This window comes from Ochotona princeps, chromosome 1 (assembly GCF_030435755.1).
Source record: "Ochotona princeps isolate mOchPri1 chromosome 1, mOchPri1.hap1, whole genome shotgun sequence".
Lineage (NCBI taxonomy): Eukaryota > Metazoa > Chordata > Mammalia > Lagomorpha > Ochotonidae > Ochotona > Ochotona princeps.
The window spans coordinates 45,497,462-45,523,144 of NC_080832.1; positions in this window are offsets into that span (position 1 = coordinate 45,497,462).

Here is a 25,683-nt window from a genome sequence, read left to right on the forward strand (position 1 = left end):
TGCTTGGGACCAGGAGATTATTGGATGTTGGAGTTTTGGGACAAGAAGGATTGCAATACCGCATGTAATGAGACATGTTAGGGAATGCAGGAAAATCTAAGCATAAAATTCATCTAGGTTACTCACATGCAAAATTCTTCCAGGTTACTCTTATGCATGCAGCCTGAAGACATTTTCAGTGTTGATTGCAACCTGTGGCATGAGGTCAAGTGTGCAATTTTCTTCTTGTGGCATCTTGTTGATGCTCACTTATAATTTTCGACCACTCTGGATTCTATAATATTTTGTCCTGTGCTAGCAACCATTAAATGTTTTGATTTTAGGACCTTTCTACACTCAAATGCCACTGGGGACTCCAGAATTTTTTGTGTAAGTAGTTACATTTATCAATGACTATCATATTTGACATAAAACTGAGAAGTTTAACATATTGATTTATCAATTTACTAAAAGTAGCACATCTAATATATGCTAACATAAATAATATTTTATAAAATATTATTAGATTTTTCTGAAACAAAATCACTTTGGCAATGTTGTTCTTTATTTTTTCAATTTTTTCAGAGATTTATTTCATTTTTTTATTGCCAAGTCAGATATACAGAGAAGAGGAGAGACAGAGAGGAAGATCTTGTGTCTGAAGTCTCTCCAAGAGGCTGCAATAGCTGGAGCTGAGCCAATCTGAAGCCAGAAGCCAGGAGTTTCTTCTGGGTCTCCTGCAAGGGTGCAGGGTTCCTAAGCTTTGGGCCATCCTACACTGCTTTTCCAGGTCACAAGCAGGGATCTGGATGGGAAGCAGGGCTGCCGGTATTAGAATTGGCACCCAAATGGGATCCTGGCGAGTGCAATGTGAAGACTTTAGCTGCTAGGCCATTGTAATGGACTCCAGAAACACTTTTTGAAAACCACTTTTTAATATTTTTGTTATTGCTTCACAATGATTGGTCCAAAACATAGTAATACCATAAACTTACTAACTCATAGTGTCAAAATGTGTTTAACTCTTAGGATTTCTGATTTTTGTTTAGTTATTTTGAACTGAAAGAAATGTAGAAACTCATTCAGCTAATTCTTAATTTTAATGAGTTTGCTTTGCTAAAGAGCAGTGTGCAGTATTTGCAGATATGAGAATAACATGGAGCATATATAATGCACTGGGCAATGTTAAGATAGCAATGAACACATGAGCAGAGAACGTTGGGATTGCTGGAATTTCAGGAGCGTTAGAGTGAAGAGAGGGGTGGATTTGGGACTAGAACTTGGTGTATTAGTACAAAAGCTGCTCAACCAGTAAGATTTTAATGTTCAAAGGCTTGAGTGGAGTTGCTGAGATTTCATGGGTCATGGAATGATTCACTTACAAGTCTGGAAAGAAGCCTATAGACACAAATTTTCTCTCAAATCGTATGCAATTATCAGTGTGTGTGTGAGTGTGTGTGTGTGTTTAAATAAAGGGACTCTCTGACTTTGTTTCACTTGGATGTGGTAGCCAACACGGTTTAGTAAAAGATAGAGAAATATCACGTATTGAATAGTCTTGCATCGCTTATGAATGGCATGATTTTACAAGCCAGATTTGCCAATGAGAGAATCACATGGTGACCATGTAATTTCAGTTCTGACTGTGAGATTGTGGCTGAAGAGTCTCTCAGCATGACCTTTATTACTATTATTATTATTATCTATGATACAGTTTTATAGGTATAGGGACTCCCCCACCCTCCTCCTTTTCCTCCCTCCTTATTCTGCTGGTCCTCATCTCCCCTGTTTATTATCACACTAGTACAGTCCCTCAGCATCCAAATGGGATATTTACTAACTGTGTGGGTTGTTTTGAGGGTACTTTCTCTAAATTCCTATGGACTATGTGGCAAGTTATGGACTTAAGTAATGAATTGGATTTAGTTACACAATTTATAGAAACAGTTCCTGAAATGTGAGAACTTTCTTAAGATTCAGAAAAATTTATGAGAGTACGATGGATTTCCAGAGCTCTACGACCATTATCTCAGCAAAACAGCAGAAGACTAGAGAGGAAACTCAGGAATCACTGACATTTCCAGTAAAGTTGGTGGTCAGTCCTGGTGCAGGGTCATAGGAGTGATATTTAGTTAGTAATTATGAATCAGAAATTGAAGGAGAGGAATGTTAGACACTGTTGAGGAATCTCAAGGATTTGCAGGTCATTTAATTTCCCTGGGAAGAATGCATGTTGGACTTATTATAAAAAACCAAGAATGCGGGTAAATTTATCTCCAAAGTCAGCTTTGTGTGGCTCAATTCCTGAGTGGCCTTAACAGTTGACAAACTAAACCACTTTGCTTATTTTCTGAAGCCAGCTGTTGCCAACAGAGGTAGGGAAATGAGAGTGAAGACTGGCCAAAAGGATGGAAAAGATTTTACGAGAATTTTATAGCTTCATCTTACAGAATCTTTTCCTGGTTTAAAGAATTGGAAAACGAAGAGTATTTAATTGAGTCCAAGACATGACAGAAAAGTGCAAAATTGATCCGGTCACGCAGGTTTGTGCTGTGTTGACCTTCTCTTCCTCTTCCACTGCATTAACCCAATTATGTGCTGGAGTTAGCTGGGTATAACCTTAGGGTATTAAGTATCATTAGCCAACTTTTTTTTTTTTTTACAGAATTTCTTAAAGGAATTTAAATAATGCATAACATGATGAAGACAAATATTTTTCTTGGAATTGTATAAACAGAAATTTTACTGTTTTCTTTTAAAAAATAATAGAGAAAACTTCTTTCCATTATGAAGGGGGAGTCTCGAAGAATTTTTGAAGCATGTTCTTTGAGTCATTAACAAATTGAAAGAAACAGAAAATGAATCAACCTTCTGACTGCTACCAAAGCCAAACAATGAAGGACAGCTGCTGACATGGAGGATGGATTAACAAAGGAACAAGTGCACAAAACCCAGCAGTATTTGCCCAGACTGTGAGTTTCATTCAGCCTCTCAGGCTGACGGTGGTGACAGAGCCATCTGTCCTCCCATTCTGCCCTCTCTAGTTAGCCATTAATTTTCTACAAGGGTTCTCAGTGACAGCTACCTCATACTGACCATACTTGGACACAGGGTGTATGACATGCTTTAAGAGAGTAGCTTCTAGGATTCAAAGCTTAGGATACTGCATTTGTGGAGAAAGAGTGCTAGTGGAATTTCTACATAAGTGAAAGGTTGTTGAAAAGATGAAGAGGCTGACTCTTTTGGGGAAACTGCCGTTTATCTTTGAATTAAATTTTATTTTGAAGTCCTGTTCTGTGAGGATATATATCTTTTGTTCCACATATATTGAGGTTGGTAAATAATGATGCTGGTGTTGGAATTAATGGAGAAAAAGAGAGCCAGGGAGAGAATAGAAAATCAAGTTCTTCAGCATCTTAGTTGGACATGATTTTTTTCTTATTTATTGCATGATCTTATTTATTACATGATCCTCCTCTCTACTTTCCAATACACATTTTTTCCGGTGTCTCTTTACTCCAACCCCTCCTCCAAGCAGCTGTTCTACCCTCACTAGAAATAATATGCATAAAAGGATATTCTACAAATATGCTTCAAAATTATCATGCAATTTTCCTTCTGCGTGCACTGGTGTGAGACAGCTCCCAAGCTTGGTCTCTTAGAGCTTTAGGTTTCATGAGGTAAGATTTCAAAGATACATTTAAGATAATCTCTTCAAAATGATATTCTGATAAAGAATAATGAAGTCATTGTGAAAATTCCTGTAAAACCAACATTACATTCAGTAACCTGCTTGGGATTGCTTTCAGTTGCTCTGGAATTTTATCATTTTCAATATTGCTAATAATAAGGGACAAAGGTTTTTGTCTCTTGGACAAAGGCTTTTGTGTCTTTTGGGGGTAAGACACAAAACATGGAAGCTAGGATTAGAGACTTTAATTTTCTCTATATACTGTGAATGGAAAAACTATGTAGACCTGAAATCATTTTTTGAAAAAATTTGTTTATTTATTTTTATTACAAAGTCAGATATACAGAGAGGAGGAGAGACAGAGAGGAAGATCTTCCATCTGATGATTCACTCCCCAAGTGAGCGCAACGGCCAGTGCTGCGCCAATCTGAGGCCAGCTGGGTACCAAGAACTTCTTTCCAGGTCTCCCACACGGGTGCAGGGTCCCAAAGCTTTGGGCTGTCCTTGACTGCTTTCCCAGGCCACAAGCAGGGAGCTGGATGGGAAGTGGAGCTGCCAGGGTTAGAGCCGGTGCCCATATGGGATCCCGGCACGTTCAAGGTGAGGACTTTAGCCATCAGACCATGCCCCTGGGCCTGAAATCATTTTTAAAAAATGTCTTTTTGGTGGGCTTCAGGACGGGGCATCTTGCTCGGATCCCGATTCCAGCCACCATGTGCATGTGGTGAGCTGTTCCCGGGTGGCCAGTGTGCCACTTGGCGCCAGGCTCTGCCTGCTGGCTGCCTGGCCGGGAGCTCTGGGGTTTAGGTTCTTTGAATCTCTGCTTAGGTAGCTCCAGGTTGATCCCACTTTGCTTATGGGATCTGAGTCAATCCTTAAGATTCCCAATGACAGTAACTCTTCCTTTGAAGAACTTGTAATCACTTAACAATGCTGAGCACCGAACACCAGTTCATGAAAAAGCTAAGGGTCGGGGCTTGTCCAGCAGGATATCCTATTACCTGACATGATGATGGATCAGCAGACGGGTCACATTAGGCAGGGCCATAACATTAACTAGTACTCGAGAACCATATCCGGGGTTAGATTCTGTGCGGGATGTGTGGGCCACACCCTGTGGAAATTCTAGCCCCACTGGTTAGCTCAAGAGTTTGGGTGGTGTTGGACTAAGTTAGATGTGACCAAGGAGCCTGCCATCAATCACAGGTAAAGGAACCTGCAACAGTCTGGACTGGTCAAGGCAGCAGCACCCAAATGTGCATCCTGAATAGGGTGTGGGGTGGGCCGGGCTGCAACATTCACCAGCTCATATATGGCAAAATGGAAGGCCAGACTGTGCCGGGCACTGGCCTAAAACCCAATGGCATGTATGAGAACTGGGTCTGGGAGGGGATCAAGTTGAGGAACTTGGGAAACGCCCTTGGAGAGTCATAGCTCCCACTGGTGAACACATGGTCCAGACCTAGGGGTCGGACAAGCTGGACAAAGTAGCTCCAACAGCTGGCTAATGTATACATTGGTAATGGAATGGGATGTACTGGGCAGGACTGAGCAAACTTTAGCCTGCAAGCAAAATTAGAAACCAGGATGGAGCACAGGACATGCTGAACTAGGCTCTTGCACCTACTGGTCTACGTGAGGCAAGGATGCTAAGCCACAGTGTCTAAGGCAGAGGCCAGGACACGTGAGGGACTGAGTCAAGCTGAGTCAGAGCAGCCACTGGCATGCACGTGATCTATGGCTGGGGATAGTCCTGGTTGGGGCGCTAAGGGGACACCCTAACTGGGTTGAGGTTCCTACCAAGGGGCACGTGCGTTAGAATGGGGACTGTGTTCTAACCAGGAAACAGTCGTAGTCTCCCTTGGCACTCATGTGGACTTGGACTGGATGCACCAAGCCGGGCCAGACCCCAACACCGTCAGGTATCCTGGAGGACCAGGGTAGATGTGTGACAGACTAGGCTGGGACTCAACCCCTACTGAGCCATGCGTGAGCTGTATGTGGGTATGGAAGAGCCATGGCTGGGCTGAAACATCCAACAGCAAGAACCAGAATGAGTTGAAAGCCAGCCAAGAAAAGCCACTGTTCCTGCTAGGACAGGAGGTGAACTGAGTAGGGCTGGCTCATGGACCCCCTGGTATGTGCAAAATCTGGCATTGGGAGGAGTTCTGATGGAGGAGCCTGGGCAACTCCTCTGGCAGGACACAATCCCTGCAGGTAAGTGCAAGAAGCATGATAGGAAACAGCCCAGAATAGGCCATGGAAAGTTTCCCACTGGCATACATTTGGCAAGGGTCGGGGGCAGACCAGGCTGAATCAGTTCATGTTCTGAATACCAGAACAGAGTGTGTGTCGAGCCAGGTTTGGTCGCGACAAAAACCAGTGCACAATATGGAATGCCAAGGTGAGGTTGCCTGTACTGGATGTGACCGCAACCCCCAACCAGCACTTGTGAGATCCAGGAAGGGAGGGGGCAGAGCTGGCAGGGTGATTAAGGGAGTGGTTCCCTTGCTGGACAGCTACTCCCACTGGAGAGCGTGGGCTGGGATGGGGACAGACCAGACTAAGCAGGGCTACAACACCTGTGTGCCTTATGTGGACTAGATCAGGGAAAAGCCAGGCTGGGCTGATTATTCCTGCTGGTGCAAGCAAAATTCGAGTGGGTGAGGGTTGTGTGGGCATAGCCGCAGCATCAGCTGGCAGAAGCTGACACTGGGGACTAATTCTGTCAAGTCAAACCATAGAACCACATGGGATTGAGAGAGACCTGGGAGGGAAATAGTGTGCTCTTCTGTCTTGGGTTACTACTCCCACGGGAGGGCAAGAAAACTAGGACAGGGGCTGGGGTGGATAGACAGAAAGGCACTCAACAACATCCATGAGGGGTGGATAGTTCAGCTGGTTAGATGGAACTAAACTTCAATACCCATTGACATGTACGAGAGCCAAGCGAGAGGTGGGACGACTGGACAAGTCCGCTACACATACTGGCAAACCAGGGTAGGGGGTGGGCCTGGTGGGAGTTATTGTGGGTCACTCTGACTAGGCTGCAGCTCCCATTGGTTGATGTAAGGGCCAAGTATGTGCTGGGCAGAACCAGGCTGTACTGCAACACCCATTGGTTCCAGTGGAAGTCCGGGCTGAAAACAGAATCAACCCAGCAATTGCAACCATCAGATGATCGTGTTGAAGGCCTGTGCCGGGCCCTGTGCTTGCTACAACACACAAGAATCTGGTCTGGGTATACCTCAAAGTTTCTTTGGGGATCTCCCCAATCGAAATGCTGGACTCAGAACCCTAGCCAAGAAAAGACAGAAGATAGAACAAGTCAATCAACCACCTCAGCTATATGCTGGACAATTGGAGACTTTGTGATGGCCTATGTCAATCAGTGGATTCTTCAATGATCTGATCGTGCTTGGAGTGGCGAGACTGGCAGCGATTCATAACTGGTGAACTATCAAAACCACTTAAGCAAGTATCTCAGAGCATGTCCCACATCCGGGACTTGGGGTGGGAGGGAAACTGGGTGGGGCTTCTCCCTCAATATCCCCCTTTACCTCAGATACATGAAGGAAACAATATGGAAATAATAGTCTTACCCACTTCCCTATAGCCCTCGAACCTTCTTACTGTAATTAACTATGTAAAGATTGTCAAAAAATATAATAAAAATATTCAAAAAAATGTCTTTTTAAGATTGAATCTAAAAATAAGCCTTCAAAACTGTGGAAAGATTTTTTCAATCAATAGTTATATTTCTGGCTTGGAAGAAAACAATTCTCAAGAGAAAAATTGTTCCTCAGAATTTTTTAATATAGCATCAAACACTTAAAGATATTTTGGAGAGATTGAAAGACATGACAATTAACGAGTTATGAAACGCAAAACAAACAGAAGATAGATTAGGGGGAACACAATGCAATGAAATTAAAGGAAAATTACCTAAATTTAATGAGCTCTTATAAACACAAAAGAAAAATAAAGCACTATGGTGAACAAAGGTTATTTTTTAAAAATTCAGAAAAAATTTAATAAGAATATTAAAATACATCTGACCTCACTCATAACTGAGGAAATTACAATAAAATAGCAATTTCCCCAATTTTTTTTGTATTGCCACAATCATTTATTATATTCTTGTCCACCAGTGTAAAGAATCTGGAAATTAACAACAAACTATATCATGAAGAATTTTGATTTAACTGTACAAGGATACATCAGCTGCAACAGAAATTCTTTGAGACACTTGCAGAAAATAGAAATAAGGCTTTGATTGGCAATCAAGATGTTATAAAATTTGTGAGATGAGACTATGATTTATAGACTATGAGTATGTAAAGAGCAATTCACATCACTTAGGAATGTAAAATGAAGTGGCTACAAAGCGGGTGGTAGATGGTGTAGGATGTTCTTGAAAATGTTTTAGAAACATGGGTGTGTGATCGAACAAAGTTAACAAAATATTGGTAAATTTTGTATTTGGGTAATGGATGTATATAGGTTTATTATGTAATTTATCCTACTTTGGTGGAGAACGGGCCAAGTTTTTCTTACCAGTTTTTAAAAATGTGCATTTTTTGCTGATGGTATGTTGGAGCTTTCAATTGACTGGGATAATACTCTGCTAGCTCTGTCTTCAGACCAGAGAGGGTATACCTAAGAAGCCGTTGAACTTGACTGGACAATAAGATGCTGGACTCTATGTTTGGTATATGCTTGCAATGGGGGAATCTCAACTGAACTTGAGCTGTGGTTATGCAACAAGGTGGAGGAATCCACCATGGTGGGAGGGTTTGGGGAGGGGTGGGAGAACCCAAGTATCTATGTAACTGTGTCACATAATACAATGTAATTAATGTAGTTAAACAATTAAAAAAATGTGCATTTGATTTGCTGTTTAGACAAAAGGAAGGAAATAAGGAATACCTCCTTCCAGTTATAAATCCCCATCTATCAACTATTTCCTTCCCCATTGTAACTGCATTAAAAATGGAAACATAGCAATTGAATTGTTGGCCATTACCTCTAGAGAAGGAAGTAGCGTAAGGTGAGGCAAAGGAGTTGTTTATGTTTACTTTGTGCTAATCATGTGTTTACTAACTTTTTGATCTTTTTTTCCTGCTGTCTCTCCATGTCTCTTCCCCCTTTCTGATGGATTGATCATGTTTGTGGACATAAACCCTTGAACCAGTCCATTGGATGCCTGAGGATCCCGGAACTCAAACACTCTCAGTGGGCTTAAGAGTGCTGGCAGGAAGCAGCCTTCTTGTGTGGGACTGTGGATGCCTCACTGGCCAAGCATGGCTGGGGATGAGCTGCGCCTCCCTGTGCCTCCTTCCTCATTAGTTGCTTGTAGTCGGGCGTATCCCCTTTCTCAGTTAATTGGTTTGATTGTTAGAATCCATTCATGAAAAACATGTTTACTTCTTTGCCGCTATGGTGATTGGTACTTCATTTCCTTGTTTGCTACCTTTCCAGGGGCTTTCCGCGGTTGCCTAGGTAACCTGCCCTATCTATCTATCTATCTATCTATCTATCTATCTATCTATCCATCCTGTTGAGTTCAATAAAACATGCATTGCTTCACTGACCTTGCCCCTGTGTCCTGATGTGTCTTGGCATGGTCATCACACTTTGGGTCCTGGTCTCCTCAGAGGGATCATCTACAATGTTGTTGGCATTTTTAATTTTGATTGGACATTTTTTTCTTATTTATTGCAAGATCTACATGATCCTCTTCTCTGCTTCTCAATGTATGTATTTTGAGTTTCTCCCCACCCTCTTCAGGTTTTGTAATTTATTAACTTTGGTCTTGTATCTCTGTTTTCATCTTCAGGTTACCAACTTTTATACTTTAAGACATATTTTGAAAATTGATGTAACATTAATTCATACTTATCAACAAATACATTAGCACACTTCCACTCTTCTGTCTTCATCCCTGTTTCTGTCTTGTTTGTAATCATTTGAGCTTTTTAGATGCTTCTTCTTAATAATTTCATTAGACGTTATTCATCAATGATTATTTAGGCTTAATGCTTAAGTAATCAGGCTTCCCTCAGGTCTTCAGAATATATTGTTAATATCAATTGAAACATTTGTCTTTTAAATGGAGTTCCTCCATGTTTTTAGAAACTTTAAGAATTTCCATTTATTCTTTGGTATTTTGAAATTCCACAATTGTGTACATGTACAAATTGTTTTAGTTTGTCATGATTAACATTCAAACTGAAAGCTTATACTTTCCTACAGCACTGCTTAGTTTTCTTTAATTGTTCATTTCTTTTATTTTCTTTATGAATGTTCTGTTCATACATGTGAAAATAATTGCAATAACAAAGTAATGTATTTATTTTTATAAATTTTATTTCATTTTTTCCATTTTGAGAGCTCATCAATTTTTCAAACAGTATTTTAGAATAATTACTCTGTTTGATGGGCAACTTGCCCATCCACTTTTCATTTGTAGTTTTTCTGCTAGTCCACTCATGTATTAAGTGTATCAGAAAGATAATAATCAAATTTGAAATTTCTGTGCTTTTTAGTATCTTATTTTACAATGATGTGTTAGCCTTTATAAATCTCTATAAGGATATCAATTTTGCCTATTTAAAATTATTTTGCTTTGTTTATTTTTTTTAACACCTTTATTTGGAAGAGAGAAACACACACAGAGAGAAATCCTCCCGTCCACTGGTTCATTTCCAGACTCAGTGGCCAGTGGGTAAAGCCCGGAAGCCTAGACCTCAATCCAGGGTCCCCTCCTGGGTGCCAGGAGCTCCGCTCTTTGAACTATCCTTACTGCTTCCTCTCAGGATTTGTGTTACCAGGAAGGTTGAGTCAGGAGCTGGAGCCAGGAATGAAACCTTGGTCTTGTGATGTGGAACAGGAGTGTCCTAATTAGTGTTTTAACTGCCAGCTGAAGTACTCACCTATCCACTGTTTTAGTCATGCACTCCTGTTCAGTTTTAGTTAAAGCCTATTTATTAAAATACTCTTCCTTCTGATTATTAGTTCTCTCTGTTTTCTTCAGGCCTTTGCTGCTTGCTATTTGGGCATTGAAGTATCTGAAAATTCTTACTGGGTATTCATGGGCTCTAGTTCTATGAGAAATCTTATGGGTGCTGCTTGATGTGGTGTCAACTGTGCGTAAATTCCTTGAACTAAGGCTGTCTGTCTTCTGACTCCTGCTTGGGTTGTCTGGGTTATCACACTTGTATTTGTCCTTTCAACAATGGAACTATACCACAATGATGATTCGCTTTTTGTGTCTGCTTGATTACTGGGCTAAGAATGCCCAGGTAACCGGTCAAAAATTATGCATGTGGTTGTGAAGATGTTTCCTAAAAGATTAGAATTTCAACCAGTAAAAATAATAAAGATGTACCCTCCCCACTGTGGGTGAGTTTTAATCCATGGAATGGTCCACTAAAGCCAAAAGGCATATGAAGAGACGATTTTCTTTATCTTTTTAAAAAATTATTTTATTTTGTTATTGGAAAGCTGAATATACAGAGAAGGAGAGACAGAGAGGAAGATCTTCTGTTTGATGATTCACTCCCCAAGTAGCCGCAGTGGCAGGAGTTGAGCTGATCCGAAGCCAGGAGTCAGGAGCCAGGAGCTTCTTCTGGGTCTCCCATGCAGGTGAAGGGTCCCAAAGCTTTGGGCTGTCCTTGACTCCTTTTCCAGGCTACAAGAAGGGAGCTGGATGGGAAACAGGGCTGCTGGGATTAGAACCAATGCCAATATGGGTTTCCCAGCACTTGCAAGGCGAGGACTTTAGCTGCTAGGCTACCACACTGGGTTCCCCTCTGTTGTCTTAAGATGGGAACCCTTCAAACAATGTTCCAAATTCTACATCTACACACTTTAATTGAACTATACAATGAGCTTTGTTGCTTCTCCATTTTCCAGATCGTATGTTATAGAACTCATGCTCTGTAATAGTTGCTTGAGCCAATTCCTCTAATGAGCTTACATAATCTATTGTATATTCTATTATATCTGAAGAGTCATTACTAGTATAGTTATTTTTTTATGTTAAAAACAAGAAGAAAGGGGCTTGGTGTGGAGAGTCAAGTGTCTGAGAGGAAGATAAAAGCTTCTGCCTCCTGTAAAATTGAATAAATAAATGTGGTGAAGGGAAAAAAAAACAAGAAGAAAACGTTTAAAAACAAATTTTCAACGTTTAAGTGTATCATTACAAGAATCGACTTCTCACTTTCTGAATTTGACAAACACTGGTTAAAATTTTCTTCTAAAGAACAGCTAGCTAGATGAATACCTGTGACATCTGGTCCTGAAGCCTGGAGCTCAGAATTTCATCTTAGTATTCCATGTAGGTGTCAGGGAATCTGGCACTTGAGTTGGCTGCTACCTCCTGTGGTGTGCAGTAGGAAGGTGGATTAGAAGTGGAGGGAATAATTCAAACTCAGGCATTTGAGATATGGGATGCAGCTGCCTTAAGTAAAATGTCAACTCTTGTGTCACATGCTCACCCAGATTCTCACTAACTTGAAGAACCTTCAAAATATATTACTATTGATATGTTTAAGTGGTAGCTACCAGAAAAGAGATGTTCCAGATCATTTTACAGCCAGAGGACTCAACACTTAGACTGTAATATCCTTCTTGGAAAAAGTATACACAACCAATGAGAGATATTGTCTGAGAATTAGGTTGGATTTTCAATGAATGGTTTGTTATTGTCTGCAATTTATTGTTTAAATGGTTCCTTTTTTATAAACCACAATCCACATGGTATTAGGTATTATCCACCATCATCCTATACTTGGTTGATGGCTGTCACGATGTTCAAATTAGTCATTCCTGGTTTTGTAGCCAAGTTTTAAAAAATACGCTAACATTTGAAGTTTTGCTTCAGTGTATCCTGGATGATGCAAAATAGCATTTTCATAAAATTTTACTCTTAGGAGCTGGCTGGATGTTTCAACTGGTTAATCCTCTGCCTGCAAGTGCCTGCATACCATATGGACTCTAGTTTGTGTCCTAGCTGTTCCGCTTCATACCCAGCTCCCTGCTTATGGCCTGGAAAAGCAGTGGAGGATGACCCAAAGTTTGGGGATCATATACCCACACGAAAAACCCAGAAGAAATTCCTGATTTCTGGCTCTGAGTAGGCTCAGCTCCTGCCGTTGCGGCCATTTGGGGAGTGAACCAGTGGATGGGAAATCTTCTTTTGTCTCTCCCACTCTCTGTAAATCTTCCTTTCCAAAAAAGTAAATACTTAAAAAAGAAAAAAAAAAACTTTGCGAGAGTATTATTTCCTAAACTGAAATCCACTGTTAATATCCGAGGTTAATACGTTTGCCAAATTCCTTGAGAAATAATTACTTCAGAAGGAATTTGTAATGGTGTGTAAATGCTTTCATCCCTGAGGAACATCTTCTAAGCAACATCTCAAGCATTAATATGCTAGGGAATTACTTGACAACACTGGTTTATTTGAAAATTACCTTTTTTTCTGTTTTGTGCATTTGGGGGGGATGGGTTTGTTTCTGTGTTTTGTTTTCTGTTATGTGGAAGATGTTCTATTCTTTCCTTCTTGGGTGCTACAGTAATAGACCTAAGAAGCATCAAGAATTTCCTTTTTAGTTTCTAAATAAACAACACGGGAACTACAGTGCTGATATTGTTAGTAAGGTAATCTCAACTTCAGTATCGACACTTGTCTTTTTCTCTGGTGGCCACATGGGGGAGCTAAAACAGGTTAACATTTCCATTTTTTTCTTTATTGGAATATTTTATTCACTGATATCTGTATCAATATGAGTACTTCAGATAAATTTGCTACTATTACCAACATTATCTAAAGAAGAATAAAGGCATCAAAAAGCATTATCTGTAAATTGCCACAAAATCGTGAAGTGTGTATGTAAATGTGCATGCATGTGTGTATATACAGATTAGTGATCAGAGGGTGAGGAGGCATAAACTTTAGGAAGAAAGCCTTTCATACATTCCTTTAGCTGAGACTGTAATAGGAGTTACAGAGGCAATGGCACTTTAGAAACACTTATTATGTAATAGTTTGTGTATTTGAAGGAATGAGCAATCTGTAAATAATTAATCTGTAGGTGGAGTCATAAAATAAACTTTTTTGATAGCAAATACTAATAAAGAAGTCACAGCATTTCTTGAACTTCTGAAGGTATAAGTATGACTTTCAAATGCTCTCCTGCTCATCCAGGGCAAAGTACTATCCTGGATTTTGTTTTTAGTATTTTGCGTCTTAAAAGCACAAGTTTTTCCATATATGTGTGTCTTCATTGAAAATATCCTAAAATATGTTTTGTTACTGAGCTTTGTAAAATTGCTTTGAATGAATTGTTGTATGACTTTTTCACCCCCCTGCTACAAAACTATGTTCTTATTTTTAAAGTTCATCCAAGTTGTACACAAAATTACAAGCCATTTATTTTCACTGTGGCTTAACATTGCATTTAAAAATTCACATTTTTTGGGATATTTGTGAGTTTTTCCTTCCTTTTGAGTAAATTTTCTAAGAGTTTATGTGGTGTACCTCTTTGAATGAAGATTATGCATGTACATGGCTTAAATAAAAAGTTAGCTTTAATTTTGTTGCAGAGTTTTTATTGGATATGTTTCTACCACTCTTTTCCATGTCAGTATCAGATTTTGCCCTACCTTTAACTTTTGCCAGTTGAGTTGATTTAAAATGTTAACGGTAGTGAGATCATACATTTGTTTTCTCTTAAGTTGAATATATCTTATATGTCTCCAAGGCATTTTTGAAATGCCTGTTTGTGACTTTTGTCCATATTTGTGGTAGAACTTCTTCCAGATACCAATCTCCTGTTAGTTATGGATATATCCTATCTTACTTCTCTGTGATTTGTTTCAATAAAATGACCTTTTGTTAAATATTTATTTATTTGTTCATTTGAAAAGTATATTAACACACACGTATACAATCGCACACACGCATGCAAAGGGACAGGTAGAGAGGAGAGATCTCCATTCCACTGGTTCACTTCATATGTCCCACAACAACCATGACTGGGCCAGGCTGAGATCAGGATCCAGGAAGTCCACTCAGAGTCCCACATGGGTGTCAGGGTCCCAAGCACTAAGGTTGTTATCTTCTGCCTCCAAGACATGCTAGCAGGAATCTGGATGCTGCACAGTGGCAGCTGGATGTGCTATGGTGCGTGCCCCGCCCCCCCAGGGAGAGAATCTTCATTTTAAGGTTGAATTTATGAGATTTTGCTTGATGGTTTGCAAATTTTGCATTCTGCATTAGAGAATCATTCTATTCATGGAGGTTATAAAGATAATTGTCCAATATTTCCCTCTAAATGTTAAAAAGTTTATCTTTAATTTTTCTGTATTTCTGAAACTCTGAAATTATTTTCCTGTGCAGAAGATAAGAAAGTTTGATATGTATCTTTTATTGTTTTTCATAGTCCCATTCAATGGTTCATCTTTTCTTTTAGCAAGCTTGTTCAGCTCTTACTGATTCTAATAATATTTTAGTTATTTTAAGCAATACTAAATTTTGGTACCTTTATCATGACAGAGATCCTCTCACATCATACTCAGACTGAATACAAGCAATAATTAAAGTTTTTTAGTCTCAATACTGAAGTAATAGATATCTATTTTATTTGCCTGAGAGAGAGAAAGAGAGAGAGAGAGAGAGAGCGCCAAATGCTTGATCACTCCCTAAATGCCCACCCATCTAGGGTGGGATAAGCCAAAACCAGGGCCTAGAACTCAGTTGAATCTCTCATATGAATGGCAAGAACCCACACTTGAATCATCACCTCCTACCACCTGGGGCACACAGTAGCAGAATGCAGGAGTTGAAAGCAGAGATCGAACTTTAACCCAGACGCTCTAACACGGGATGCAGCTGTCGAAGCAGAGGAGGTTAAATCATTGTCAAGTTAGAGTAGTCCCATAATTTTGTTATAGGTTTTATTAAGGTTAGGTGCTGAAGTTTATGAGCTCTATTTTTGATATCTGTTGAGAAGATCTTAGGGTTTTCCTAATTTAACCAATTAATATAATAAATCACATCAATAATTTGCTAGATTTTAAAATGTCCTGTTCAGAATTTTTCATTCATCTTTACGAATGACCTAGGAAAGCAACTGGATTTTCTTTCTTGTTTTGATTTGTTCGTGCATCAAGACACATTAACCAATTAGTTTGAATTACCATGTGGTTTCTCTGTTACTATTTTGTGGAAGAGTTTGCATAAGGTTGGAGTGATCTAGTCCCTTTAAATTCGATAGAACTTTCCTCCAAGAATAACTTCTAAGTTTGACCTAATTTCTTTAATGGGTATGGTCACATGTGTGCGTGTGTGGCTGATACCTATACAGTAACAAGTAATCACTTTTTCACATTCATTCACTAGGAAAAGAGACAACATATTTCTGGGAGGAGTAAATGTTTTTTTTCACTTCTGTCAGAGAGATCAAATTATCAGCAGGCTGCTAATATGCTTATCTGCAAAAATAGTCAGAAATCTGCACAAATGTAAACATGAAAGGGGGCTCTCATAATTTGCATAGCTCTCGTGTTTGCCCATCCGTCACCCTAAACTCCTGTAAGCTGCAAGACTGGATGCAAATGTGCTACAGCGTGGGGGGATTGCTGTTTTATCTCCCTATGAGACACTTTATTATCACCATTAATTGATGATGCATTTTCAGCACTCTCTTTGTGAACCAGTCACTCCATCTATTTCTACCTTGAGCTTCTGTTTATGGTAGGAGTGTGCCAAACATCCAGACGAGATGAAAATATACCCTCCAGGAACCATGCGTGGCATCTCTCATAACAAGCTGCAGCACCTCTATGAAGCACGGCTGCTATGCAGTGGGAATCCCGGGAATCTGTGTGTAACTTGCTGTGCCTGGGAGCCTCTGGCCGGAATGGAAAGTGAGTGGTGGGAGAGGAATCCCGTGTGGTGGATGATTGTCATACTTCCTACTCTGATCTTGAGGGAAAAAAGAGGTGGTTCAAGGACCAGATCAGGTATCCTTGAGATGACCGGGATTTGTGGAGCAACTTGGCACTGTGAGTTCTAGTTGGCTCCCTATGGCTTCCCCAGAATTATACTTGTATGTTCTTGTAGATAAGAGCAGGATGCTGTATCCCCACCATCTTGTACCTTACCCATTTGACATTTCTCTATCAAATCTGTAGAAATGATTCCTGATTGCCTCTCCATTTCAAAAATAGTTCTAAAGCCTGAGAAGGACAGTGGGGTAGGAGGATGAGAGGAGCTGGGCTACATGGAAAGTGTTGAGATGATTCAGAGGGCTGGTGCTGACAGAGCAGGGGTAGCTTGACCTTCTTGGGGGGCCACGTAGGCAGCCTCCTACTGGTTGCTATTTTGGGTGCTGGAAAGCCTGTCTGCGCTGAAATATCTCTCCCTGCCATCTTGCCAGGTTCTGTAATTCCCACCATAGGATCCATGCTCTGGTTAAGGCATTGTGTCTCCAGGAAGCTCAGTTTATAGTGAAGCCACCCATAGGTAATACTAAACATTTAACTCGTAACTGCCTGCTAGCTGGCACTCTGGCTGCAGGGAACAGCTACCAGCTGTTGGTAACCTGACACTGTTTGCTAAGAGCTTTTTGACAGCCTCTTCACATAAGTAGGGGAATGGGTGGCACAAAGCTCCTGCTCAGGAGTATAATGGTTTCTGTGGGAGATGCCATTGCCATGTACCTATGGTACCAGGAGATTAGACTTTGGGTTTTAATAATAGTGTAGAAATGGAGATAGTGAAAGGCAACTAATTTCATGCATGATGGATCCACTGTAGGATCAGGCAACACATTGTTGATATGCTTAACCGGGCATTATCTCTGAGCAAAGAAGAAATTGTCTGTTCAGTTTGATTCAGGCTGTCCCTAAAAATTCTGTCCTTAATCAGTAGAGAAACTTGAAGGTTTTACTGTTAGCACTCCTTTGGGCATAGCAGGCACCTGTTAAGAAGCAAGCATTTTATGTGGGGATAACCAGGCATTTTTCAGAATGGAGGGCATTCATGAGAATTAACCCATCTCACATGATAGCCTGGGGAAATCTTGGAAGCTTGGTATGTTGCAGCTGTGTGTGAGAAAAGCATTCTTCACACAGTGTCAGAACTACTATTGGCACTCAAAACTCTGTCCTGTGGTATGAGCCAGCTTCCTCCTAAGTGTGGTTAGAAGGTCACATGTTCTCTTCATCAAACAAAATTCTCAGGATAGTATTCAGACTTACTGCTCTTGGGGTTTGCCTGTTTTTGTTTCTTGGTCTCTGTTTCTTTCTTTGCATTTACTGCGGGAGTGGAAGAAAGGCCCACATGCATCTCACTGCCCCCCGCCTTTCCCTGGAAACTCATGGCATGACCTAGAGCCTGGCCAGACTAAGCAGGTGAGGGTAGCCTCTCTCCCTCAGAAAACACTGCTGTGAAATGGTCATGCCTGCCAGTGTGGCATTTGTAAAACAGAATCCACAAAACTATTCTGCTGGTAAATCGGATCTAAAGACAATGTGTGTGTGTGTGTGTGTGTGTGTGTGTATAGCAAGTTTCCCAGTGGGCAGATGGATGCCTGCAAAAGAGAAATAGAAGAGAAACAGAGTAAGGATTGTGGAGTTAAGCAATCTTAGGCAGTACCAGTGGGAAAGCAAATGGAACTAGATTTGAAAGAAGTGAGATCAATTTCAATACTCAATATCTCTGGTACCTTGAAGTTGTTATTCAATGTCTTGGAGCAAATATTTTCTGTCACAAATGGTAGAGTTAATGATAATATAAGTTTTCATAAAGTATCAATAAAGATAAATAAAATGCCTTAGTGTGCTGGTCTCTACTACACCAGATCTGGCTTGGTAAAGGCAGAGGCTTGGAGGTGAAAAGCTTGACATCTTGTTTTCAGTCTGTTGGATCATTCAGCTTCTGCCTGATTCTGTAAATGTGACAAGGTCACTGACAGCTTGAGCCAAAGTTGATTTATTGGTGTAACTGAAATTTATACTGTAATTCTGGTCCCTAGTAACTAAAAATGTTAGGTGGTTAAATTGAGAGCATTGCAATGGAGTGGTAGATAGAGATTTATGGTGCTAATTTATAGTTCAGGTGATGTAGAAGTAAGAGATATTCTTTCTCTTTTGATAAAGCAAACTTGGACATTGGTATCAATCAAAAGAAAATAGCTAGAAAGAGGTTAGATACATGGTATTTAAGAACAAATGGGATATTTACAAAGTAATTTAAACATCAAGTTGCTGAGGGATTTAATAGAAGGTGAATTGTTCTATCATCAGAATCCAGCAGGGGCACCTCTTACTTTCAAAGAAAGGGATGATATAAAAGGATGCATATATATTTCATGGATTTGGAAATGATCGTGGAAACATAGAGCACAATAGGACAAAGAAAAGTGAGGAGACAGAGAAGGAGAGAGAAGGAGAGAGAGCACATTTATCTATCTATTTTAAGGAATTGTCTCATAGGGTGGTAGAGGCCAGCCGGCTCAAATTCTCTGGGGTAGGCCAGTGGGCGGGAGACTCAAAGGAAAGTTGGTGCTGTAGCTTGACTTAGGGAAGCCCACTGGCAGAATTCCCTTTTTTACTGGGGAAGTTTAGGCTTTACTTTTTAAGGACTTCAGCAGATTGAATGGGCCCCACTCATATTGTGAAGGGTAGTCTGCTTTATTCATGGTCAACTGATCTAAATATCTTGATGTGAAAAGTTTTCTCACAGAAACACATAAAATATTGTGAGACTGCTCTAGCCAAGTTGACATTATAATTATAAGATTAAGCATTATCCCAGGTAATACCTCTCTCTAGACTTCTATCACTGGATGTGGGTGCTCAACAGGGAACAAAGCAGAATTTTCTAGTGTGAGGGTGACTGTCCTGCTGTCATGCTGTAGGATAGTCATTTAGAAACTTTTCCTTAGGATCTTTCTCGTGTGACTCTTTGACCACTTCTGTTAACCAAACAGCTCTTTGAACCATTGATTACTATGAAAACCCAACATGTGTCTTTATTGTCTTCATTAGTTCTGCTCTTACTGAATTTTGCAGGCCAGTTCTGAGCCTGGTTCCTGGCACTTGGCCTGGAAGGGTCTTGGCTAGTAATATGAAGAACATAGGTCTGTACTGTGCTAGACCTGCCAGCTTAGATAGAGGTTTGGAGGTGAAAAGTTTTATATCTTGTTATCAGTCCATTGAGTCATTTGCCCTCTGCCGGATTCTCTAAATGTGACAGGGTTACTAACAGCTTGAGCCAAAGCTGATATATAGTGAAATTGAATTCTATACTTCCAGAATGATGTCAGCACTTCCTGGGTCTTAAACAAAACAAAACAAAACAAAACGAGGCAGAGCAGCAACTGCAAGCTTAGCTGGTTAATCCATAAGTTGTCCAGTGCCAGTTGTTCTCTGGATGTCAGGAGACTGGTGCTCATTCATTAGTGAACAGCAGGAGAAGTCAGTGCAGTGAAACCATTAAAATAAAATACTAAGTGCTCTCTAGAAAGACTTTTAGGAAGACTTGTGATTTACTTTTCTGTTAATGACTGGTTTACTAGCAAAGCATTTTTTTTTTCCTTTTCTTCATAGAGTATCATAAAACATACATAAGGAGATAAATTCACGAAGCATAGTTTAGTGTTGATTTTAAGCAGATTGGTTTTTTTGTAATATGAGAGGGAAACATGTTAGCTATATGAGGATTAATGAATTCATGTTAGCAATTCTATACTCAAATCATCTCTGTCATTCTCATACTGGAGGAAGTGCAGCTTATGTGGTTAAACAAAGTGAAATTTACATTACCTCAACTTTCTCCTAAAAAATTTGGAAATTTCTGTGGAGGGACTCAGTTTATGTTAGTGGGTGGTACGATCTATCCATCTGGTGAGTGGAGCAAATGAGGAAAGACAGGATTGTGAAATTTGAGCTCCCAATGTCTCTAGAAGAATTGAGTTTTTATTCACAGAAGTAAAATGGAACTTACACATAAACCTTCATCTAAACTTAGTATTACTTTTGGAACGTCCTGCTCAGCAATGGCCTGAGTTGGGCTGATCCGAAGCCAGGATCCAGGAGCTTTTTCCAGGCCTCCCACATGAATACAAGGGTCCCAAGGCTTTGTGCCATCCTCCGCTGCTTTCCCAGACCATAAGTAAGGAGCTGGATGGGAAGTGGAGCAGCCAGGACATGAGCTGGAGTTTATAGGTGGAGGATTAACCAGTTGAGCCCTCACTCCCGAAGTTTTAAGAGGTGAATGCTCATCAAAGGTGGTTAGATCACTGGAAGGTGTCCCTTTGGAAGGGATTAATATAGCTTTTCTGTGACTTGTTAGTTAGAGGCGTCTCTGAGCCCTGAATCTCTCGGCTTCCTGCTTTGCCATATGATCTTTCCTGCGCACGAGCCTGCCATTGTGCTTCTGCCTCCTCTCAGGCCTTTACCAGTGGATGGATAAACTGATGCAGCTGTCTGATCTTGGAATTCCAGCCTACAAAATGTTGAGGTAAATAAATTACTTCTCTCTATAAAATATCAAGGCTCAGATGTTTTGCTGCAGCAACAAGAGACAGGTCAAGACAGGTTTATATTTAATAACGATAATTGTTTCTCCCAGAGTTATATAATAGCCAACATCATATGATCACACTCTAGAACCAGCAGTTCTCCCATTATTGAAAAGTAGCTAGTATTCTTTGGAGAGAAATAATGTTATAAAGACACAGCCTATGTGATGACAAAATAGAAAAGTAGAAAGGAAATACTAGCACTGGAAAAATTATGTAAATGAGTTATTGCTTTTGGTTTTGTGGCTTTAGAATTTATAATTCAGGATGTCATTTTTCAAAGTATGTTCCTTGGAGTAATAAACCCTAAGTGATTCCACGGACAAGAAAGCTGATAAAGTTGAGTTAACCAGATTGAATACTTACTGAATTTCTTTGTTTCAAGACTTCTAAGAAAATTAAAAATACAGTGTGATTAGAGAATGTCCAAAGACCAGAGCACGAGACCTTTGAGTAAATGTGATAACGGGATCTGTCCATAACAACAAGGGCCAGATAAGCTAATGATGTTGTCCCTCAGCAGAGGTCATTACAGGCAGAGGAAAGAAGCACAATACTAGCGCATCTGGTGTCTTGGTGGCACACAGGAGGCTGAGTTTTATACTGAAAGGGGTTGGATTGTGTTTCATTGATCAACTACAGTTTTCTACTGACCGTGAAATGATGGTCAACAGCTAAGTTAATAACATGGAAAAAATTTAAAAAGTTGGACTTTAGTGTATTAAAATTTTGTGACTATTAAATTCATATTTTGTCATCTTTTATTAATTCTTCCAAATCACAAGTTTGAGTCCTAGTATTTTGTCTTTATTATATAAAGATATTTATGAGTTACTTTGATAATAGTCACATTTACTATTGCATTTGTGGTATATAAGCATATGATATATATTTATATAACTTTATGGTATATATATGTGTATACATTATATATATGTATGTACATTTCTAGTGTATACTGAGGTCTCCTGACTTTCTTAACATCGTCATCATTGTAAATGCGTTACTGAATTCTGGTGTTGTAGCCATCTGATTCATTCAAACTATGCTTATATAAATTACGTAGAGTTAGAATTTAAGAGATGTTATTTGATTGGTCAGTCTAATCACTTTTCAAATTTGAGGTGTAATTTGTAAGTAATGGAGTGTATAGATAGAAGTGAAAAATTAAAGCTTATGATTGGATGAGTTTTGACACCAAAAACATAAATAATATCATCACACGATCACCAAGTAGAACATTTGTATCATCTCCAAAGGATCCTCAGGCTCCCTGCAGTCTATCTCTCACTGAGCAGCCATTTTCAGGCAGCCACCGACTTGCATTTTCTTGAATTTTACAAAAATAGAAGCATAACAATATTGTTTTCTAGGACCAACTTTTTGCACTTGACCAAATTTCCTGTTTGTTGTTTTCATCAATTGTGTTTTCTTTCTTTTTGAGAGGCAGCAATCCCACTGAATGGATGTGGGATTCATCAACCCTCCCAATTCATCAGCCCTCCCAATTTAGTGGGTTGAATTCTGTTCACCAAAAAGATATGCTCGGGTCCGGTGGCATGGCCTAGCGGCTAAAGTCCTCGCCTTGAATGTGCCAGGATCCCGTATGGGCGCCAGGTCTAGTCTCTGCAGCTCCACTTCCCATCCAGCTCAGTTGAGGACGGCCCAAAGCTTTGGGACCCTGCACCCGTTTGGGAGACCCGGAAGAGGTTCCAGGTTCCTGGCTTCGGATTGGTGTAGCACTGGCCGTTGTGGCTCACTTGGGGAGTGAATCATCGGACGGAAGATCTTCCTCTCTGTCTCTCCTCCTCTCTGTATATCTGACTTTGTAATAAAAATAAATAAATCTTTAAAAAGATATGCTCAAGTGCTAGGCCATACCTTGTATATGGTCCTGTTTTGAAATGGTCTTAGCTTGTTTAACAAATTTATTTTGGGTTAGAGGACCCTATCATGTCATACTGATAAGAGGACAGACACCCACAGAGATAGAGGCGAAGATAACTTGATGAGGGAGGCCGAGATTGACGTGTTGTCATTCTGGTCAAGAGGTGAGGGTGCCCAGAAACCATGGGAAATAAAGAGATATGTGTGACACAGATTTTCATTTAGAGACACCAGAAGAAACCAATATGTAAACACCATGAGATTTTAAGAATGTGAGATTTTATTAATCTGTTTTAAACCATTTAGTTGGTAGAAATGTGATGTAGCAGCATCCCTTTTATCTAGAGGTGATATATTCCAAGACACCTAGTGGAAACCTGAAACTATGCATAACTTCAAGCTCTGTACATACTATATTTCTTTCCGTATGCATAATGCGCTTAGTGTTTACAAATCAGACAGTAAGGAATTAATAAGAACTATAATAAAGTAGAAGAATCATAGTATTATATTCTTATTATAACAACACAACTATAATAACATAGGTTACTTGTAAAATATTCCATTTAGTTGTTTTGGACTCTGATTATTGACAGGGACAAACAGTGGAAAGCAAACTGCAGATATGAGTGAACTACTTGTACGCTAAGTTTTTGGCTATTTGAGAAAAGCTTCCCATCTCTTGGGGATAACAATCTAAGAGTGTAATGGCTGAACATTATGTTTAATTGTTTAAAAAACTGTCAACATTTTTTCCATGTTTGTTGTACTACTTTAAATTCTCAGCACTAGAATACTGGGGTTCTATTTGCCGCATGAAATGTGACATTGGTAGCGTTTTTAATTCTATCAATCATAATGTGCATTTAGAAGTATTTGTGGGTCATTTGGGAAGTGAACCAGCAAATTGAAGATTTTTCTCTCTGGAAATCTGCCTTTTCAATAGAAATAAATTAATCTTTAAATAAATAATAACTCTTTAAAAAAAAAATCTGGCAATTCAAGATGGCAGAATAGGGTAAGGACACATTTAAACAGATGGAGAATCATTAGCCAGGATGAAGCAGAAATAGCAGATTTCAGGAACTAGGAGAAGACACTCCAACAGCAGAAGGGTACCTGAAGATGCAAGGACACAGAAAAGCAGTGGAGACAATGGGGTGGTGTTGTAGTGACCAGATACCCCAGGGGCGGTTAGCAAACAGTGATCTGAGTTCTGCTGCTGACCAGAGCTCTACTGGCAGGCAAATGGAAAGTTCAGTTCACTGGGATGTCAGGAATTGAATCCAGGCAAAGAACTGCTTATCCTGCCGATCTATTTGATCTGATCAGGAGCAGACAGAGAAGCAGACTCCAAGCAGGTAGTACAAAACAGGATGGATTTCGCAGCTCAGACTCCCCACATAGGGTGCCCTTTTGTCAAAGACTGTGAGACTGGAAGGACAACAGTAAACTGTAATGTGCTAAGCTGGGAGTGACTAATTGGGAATGCGTAGCATTGGCCCCACAGGGATAACAGTAATAATAACAGCATCCTACAGGTTCCAACCAAACTAGGTCTGGGTGCAAGCCTAACACAAGAGTCCAGATCTTTTTTTTTTTTTTTTAATATTTTATTATTATTATTGGAAAGCCGGATATACAGAGAGGAGGAGAGACAGAGAGGAAGATCTTCCATCCGATGTTTCACTCCCCAAGTGAGCCGCAACGGGCCAGTGCTGCGCCAATCTGATTCTGGGACCAGGAACCTCTTCCGGGTCTCCCACGAGGGTGCAGTGTCCCAATGCATTGGGCCGTCCTCAACTGCTTTCCCAGGCCACAGGCAGGGAGCCTGATGGGAAGTGGAGCTGCCAGGATTAGAACTGGCGCCCATATGGGATCCCAGGGCTTTCAAGGCGAGGACTTTAGCTGCTAGGCCATGCTGCCGGGCCCAAGAGTCCAGATCTTAAACTCCCTGGAGGAAGTAGCACAAAAGACTACAAATAAAGACCTGGGTAACAAATACAATCAGTAAAACTTTCCTTATATGGAAAAAGAATTGGGAAACAACCTACAGGAGGAACACAGAACTCCCAATAGGATTGACCAAAAGCAATAATTGCCACCACACATGATAATCAAGCCCTCTTCAGTTGAACATAAGGAAAAGATCCTGAAAAATACACATAAAAAAATCAATTAACATTTAGAGGTGCCCCAGTCAGACTAACAGTTGACCTCTCACAAGAAATTCTACAGGCTAGAAGAGAATGAAGCGACATGTTCCAGATTTTAAAGGGGAAAATTTGTCCATCCAGAATAACTTACCCAGGAAAGCTTTCCTTTGTCTTTGAAAATGACACAAAATTCTTCCACAGTAAAGAAAAACTCAGATCGTGCAGTAGGCTAGTAGATAAATTCCTCACCCTGCATGTGCTAAAATCCCAAATGGACATCAATTCATGTCCTAGCTGCTCTACTTCCCTTCCAGTTCCCTGCTTTTGGCCTGGGAAAGCAGTAGAGGACAGCCCAAAGCTTTGGGACTCTGCA